We start from the raw sequence: 5,897 nt of genomic DNA, 5'->3' as shown, positions 1-5,897 counted from the left end.
GCAGGTCTCCTCCCTCCGCTCGGGAGGGGCTCGGCCGGGGTGCGCGGCGGCCGCCGTGTGAGCAGCGAGCGCCCCCGGGCGGGGACTGCTGCGGCCGGGAAGGGGTCGCACCGGAGCTCGCCCGGTGCGTTTTACCCGCCCTGAGGCGGAGATCTCCCACCCGGCCTGTACCGGACGCTGACGGCGGGGCTCCTGATCCGGCTGTGGGTGCTCCGGTATCAGCTCTACTGTGGCTGTGAACTTCAGCCTCTGGAGCCGGCGTAAAAACACCCAGCCTCAGCTTGTCTCTTTTAAATCATCATTAGTTTTATTTGCAGTTTTATTTTCTGCGACTAACAGATACTAACAGATACTGAGTGCGTGGGATGGAGAATATTGCCAGTTACAGATCTGCATGGGCACATTTCTACATCAACACGCACAAGGTTATGTATCTTTACAGAAGTATTTTCTGCATCTCCCGCTCCCATCACGACCAAAGCCACAGTACAGGCTGTTCAAGCAACAGCCACCAAGGCAGGAGGACATAACAGCGTGCCTGGCATTGCTGCTGCCCAGTATGGGGTCTTTCGTATCCTTAGTGTTGGTGGTACTTGGTATCGCTGCTATATGCTGTCTCTGGGTTTTGTATTTTGCATGTATTTTTGGCAGACCAGGCTGGAGGACATACAGGCAGGACAAAAGCACTTTCACCCTCATGAAGGACTGGACCTTACACATATCAACCAGCCAGAGGAGATAAACCACCAGAGCAAGACTGACCCAAATCAGTGATGATTGCCAACAGACTTTGTTACTGGCAGTTCAAAACCCTTCCTGTTTCTCTCTCATTCTCTAAGTCTCTAAACTGTCGTCTTCTGTTCTCTACATCTCCTGTCTTTGTATAAAATCTTGCCTGTTACAGCTCATCATATGTTGCCGTGTGTGTGTGTGTGTGTGTGTGTGTGTGTGTGGTGTGTGTGTGTGTGTGTGTGTGTGTGTAAAATGTTGCCAGGTGCCGTCTGCCCCTCCATCTTGACCGTGTAGCCCACCTGATTGCCTAGTAATTTTTGCGAGGAACCATTCATGCCTGGGAAGAGAGAGGGGAGATGACAGCAGCTCGATGCTGCCTACTGTGGGTCTACAGTCTACCTAACACATGGTACAAAGCAACCTGGGTCACTTTGGGCTGCAAGTGGGAATGGTAACTGTAATCAGATTAAGGGAGGTGGCACACACCTCCAGCTCAGGGCACAACTCCAGCATCCCTCCTCCTACGCCATCAACCCGGATCAGCCCATCACCCATCTGGCCAACTCCTTGCACTTCACACGGGGGTCACAGTGCCAGGTAAAAGCCACTGTGCTGAGCTGAACATACACAAGATCCAAGCTGTGAGGCTATTAACAACTCAAGAGTGCACAGGAGGGAACACAACATGCCCATGCTGTTAACTGCTGCCAGAAATCTTCTGTCTGTGAAGATTTCTGCACTGACTCCATAACTGCAAAAGCAGCCACATGACACTACTAATTCTTGGGGCCCATGACAAGACACCTTGTCCCTAATTAGCCTGGCAACAAAATTACTATTTTAATCAGCAAGTAACACTGAATAAATGAAAAACTGACAGTTCGTAGTATGAAAACCAGGAAGTCACTTCTTCATGAAAATACAGCTGGATGAAACTGGCTACAGTAGTAGTAAAAAAAAAAAAAAAAAAAAAAAAAAAAAAAAAAAAAAGGGAGGTATAATACCAGCCAGCAACGTAGTGGTGCTGCAGAAAAAGGGAAATCCCATTTTCAGATGGAGTAGCAGTATCCCGAGGTCTAATTACTCAATTCTATTCTGTTTTATCCAGCCCAAACAAGATCTCAGGTAAGGTCCTGAGGAGTCTAGAAAACAGAAATAAAAATTACATGTGGAAGAAAATACAGCATATCAGGAAGGGCTGAAATAACTGTGTTCATTTAGTCCAGAAAACTGAGACTGTCAGGAATCACTTTAACTGACTTCGTCTTTATCTTTGGTTATTTGAAAGGATGGTAATAATTGTTTCCCATGACCTCTAGAGGATGATGAGCAGAAATAAAGTTAATTTCCGACAGGAATAATTTCAGTTGTAAGACAGGGAAAATTTTCTTAAAATCAAAGAAGAAAAATACACATAGTTCTCCCTCACTCGAGGTTTTAACAAAGGGATTGGAGAATGATCAGACATGACTTTGGATATAGGTGTATCTAATATGTACAGCATACTGGCATACAGCAAGTAGACCAAAAGACCATTTTAAATCCCCTTATAGGGCAATATTTTTATTATGCTATGTTATCAATTTAGGGGAGAACATGCTCTGATATAGTAATAATTCTAGTATTTTGCAAAACTTGGTAAAATGACTTCAGAAATAGTTTTTCAAGTGACAAAGGGAAGCTGTAGTATAAGGCAGCGTGGTGGAGAAAGATCAGCACAGTGGAATCCAGCATACCCTACGTACCAGTATCTCACTGTAGACAGTATGAGTAGGATAACAATTTTTTCCTCAATATTGGCAATGTCAGGAGTAGTCATAATTGCTTAATATCATACAAGACAAGGCCACTTGAATATCAAGGAAAAGTATTTTATAAAGAATGTGCAAGGCTTGCTAGGACTTATATTCCTACAGTACCCAGGTGTTTGGGTTTGGTTTGCTTTTTTAAAATACTGTGGGTGGAGCAGTAAAACAAAAAGAGGAGGAAGCACGGATGGATTAATTCAGGGCTTTTGCAGAAACCTGAGTGGGCATGGAAAGGGCAGCACCAGGGAGCACTCAGGGAACAACTTAGTTCAGAAGGTCAGAAGTAGCGGAGTAAACAAGACCACAATATGTCTCGGGTCATTCTCAGATGTGAAATCTGCAGATCCTGTTTCCCAAGCTCTTCTGAAAACATCTAGTTGTGGGAACACTGACGCTCTCCTGCTTACCCAGGAGTTGACAATGATGCAGCAGCTACGTGCTGATTTTAAGACCCAAGTATTTTCAGAACTGGAAAATTGTTACCAGCAGAACATCTCCTCTGTTCTACAGGCTGGAAAACAACACAGAGAAAAATTGGGAATTGAGCCAACAGAGCTAAAAGAGAAACAAGAATTCCCAATTTCTGACCTAGAAACTGAGCTGCGCAGCCTCTCTCTGTCCTGCTTTTCCATGGCTGTCATGGGAATTGAAGATAGATGGAGGAAGCAGACAACAGCCAAGTTTCCCAACTATGCCATTACACCTGCAAGAAATTTACATAAGATTCACATTTTATCGAACAAATGACACCAAACACACCCCCCCCTGCTTCTACCTTCAAACCCTTAGAAAAAGCTACAGCTGAATCTCTTGTAGGTTTTATCATGCACACTATGATTAAACGTTTTCAAAAGTGGTCACCAACTCTGAGTGGCTCCACTCCAAAATGAGCATCCATTCTTCCAAATTAAAGATACTCATCAGGTCTGTAAAAATGGCCCAAGGCTGGGTAGCACTGGACATCAGATTTTGAAGCATCCAAAAATAAAAAAATAATGTTAGCATACATGTATCCACAAAACACAGTTTATATAAATTATAAAATAATTTTGTGTACTTGCCTAGGAAACATGTTCATTTTCCAGAGATACTAACAATACGTGATTTTTAAAAAATTTCTCTGGGGCAGTAAATGTATGACATAACACTAAGATACTTACTTTCAACAATTACAACAGAAACATTTCCTACACTACTATTCAGCTGGTTTGTTGAACACATTCTTTTACTCTTGCATTTGTGTTTCTAACTCAGCTAGGTATGAACAGAGACACATTTCATGCTGGCACACATGAATGAAAATATCATCGATTCCAGCGGTGCTAAGCCTGCTACTTACTGCAAAACAGCAGGATGTGATCTATAGCATTTTTTGTCAGCTACATGTACACTGAAATCATTGATTTGCCCAAAAATATATGAGCACAGGATTATTTGATGTAGCCCTACAATAACTCCAAGTGTAGCCTTTTCTCCACACAGATTAAATGGTAGTATGTGTCATTTTGACCCTTAGAGACCTACTAACCTCCTGAGATTTTCCAGAAATTAAAATTCTCCTGGGAAATTCTACATGCCTTTGTAAAAATACATAAAAATTTCACCTATCCCAAATTAATCTCTCTTTTATTCCATCCACCAGCTGTGTCAGCAATGACTCCCAAACCCGTTTCAGGGCAGAAGATGGCAAAGTTCATGCAGTCTTTCTGCCCACTACATTCTTTGGCATAATCAGTGCTGCCAATCTCACAGACAAACGTCAGCTGAAAAATTATGGAACAATCTCAAATAAAAAGGCCAACACGAGAAAAAGGACCTTTCTCCATCTTCCTTTGAGGTTGGGTCAGGAAGTAATAACCCCGTTTGTGTTCAGGAGCCTTCCCTGAAACAGGGAGAAGCAGTCTGGCTTGGCACAACCACAGAGGACACCTAAATGCAAAAGTTCAGAATTCGGTTCAAAACATGAAAATTTCCTGCATATCAAGACAAAAAGCACCAAGACCTGACTGGATTTAAGACAACTATTTGCAGAATTAGAAACAATAGATCTTTTCTCATAAGATAAGAGTAAGAGAAAATAGATTTAATCTTAAAGCTGACAAAACCAAACAGAGGTATTATTTATTAAACCAAGTTAGGCTACAGGGATCTCTGCTACAGTACACTGACAGAAGTTCTGTACCACCTTCAGCAACAGAAACGTCAGGTTATAATACTAGTTTGTTTTGGGGGCAAGGGGTGCATATTATTTTTAGTGGATAATGTTCAAAAAACAATACTGGCATGCATGTGCCAGAGACAGTCTGATGCTGTTTCCTTCAAAGCTAGGGAAAAAGACCTTTACCACCTATTATTCTACACTCACAGACATGGTCTAGGAAAAAGAATAACAGCTTGGGACTGTATTACCTTGTCCACAGAATTCCCTCTGGAGAAGAAAAACATCTCTCAATGGAGAATCAAAGGCACTTTCACCCCAGGAAAGCTCCTGCAGCCATACCTCACAGAAGAGAAAATTTCCCAGGATGACAGAGCTAGTCTGAAAACTGCAGAAAACACTGAATGATGCCATTTTACCAGTAGAGCTGTCTGTCAGACCTTGAAGCCAAAAATCTTGATTTCCACGTTAACCAACCCCCTGGTTAGATCTGAAGGGAGACTCCTGCACTGCATGTTTGAGATTATCTTTTGGTTAGTTTGTGGCAGGAGCGAAAACACAGAGGGTGACCAAGTAGGGATCCCTGGGCCTTCTGGACACAGAGAAGAAAGGCGGTCAGAGTATGACTCCGCATGAAAGAAAGTGAACACAAGAAACATCTAATACACCATGTAGAACAGTGCATTAATCAAGTGTTATGTCATTGAGTCATTAGCAAGCCTCATGAAAAACAGTGCCAGTGTTAGTAATTTGTCTCTGATGAAGCAGAAGGGGGATCAACACAGTTCTTCTAGGTCATCCAGCAAGCAGAGAGAGCATCTCCCTACCTTCCCTTCTTGTACACCCAAAAGGCACAACAAAAATCTGGGCCAAACATCCTCTTTTATCACCTATAAAATCTCTTACTGCAACATTACAACTGCACTAAACTACTACAATATTGTGTAGGCAAACTCAAACTTCATTCTGTTGAGATACTAATAAAAGCTCCAGGGAAAAGGGGCTAGGGATGGTAAACAACAATTTTATATGACTAATCCAATATAATCCTATGCTGTGTAAAAAGACCATCTGCATGTATTCCCACCAAAGTGCTTTAATAACAGTGCAGCAAGCCTCTGGCTGTCATGCCAAGGAAATGCTCTTCCATACTCAGGATAAATCAAAAAGATTAATTCCTTCTTTCCCCCCCCCCCCCC

At 42.6% G+C, this 5,897-nt stretch overlaps 1 protein-coding gene across 1 annotated transcript in view; it reads right to left on the bottom strand.

Annotated features, from left to right (window-relative positions):
- Positions 1 to 5,541, bottom strand: part of MPPE1 (metallophosphoesterase 1) — a 27,783-nt gene extending 22,242 nt beyond the window's left edge. The window contains exon 1 of the mRNA XM_026841546.1: positions 4,950 to 5,541. The gene's annotated coding sequence lies outside the window, so the exon portion shown is untranslated. The remainder of the gene's footprint in view (positions 1 to 4,949) is intronic.
- Between the last annotated feature and the right edge of the window lie 356 nt (positions 5,542 to 5,897).

The sequence above is a fragment of the Athene cunicularia genome, assembly GCF_003259725.1.
Source record: "Athene cunicularia isolate RWA chromosome 2 unlocalized genomic scaffold, athCun1 chr2_part1, whole genome shotgun sequence".
In the NCBI taxonomy this organism is placed as follows: domain Eukaryota; kingdom Metazoa; phylum Chordata; class Aves; order Strigiformes; family Strigidae; genus Athene; species Athene cunicularia.
Note: the sequence above shows the minus strand (reverse complement) of the source record. Positions and strands in the feature narration are given on the sequence as shown.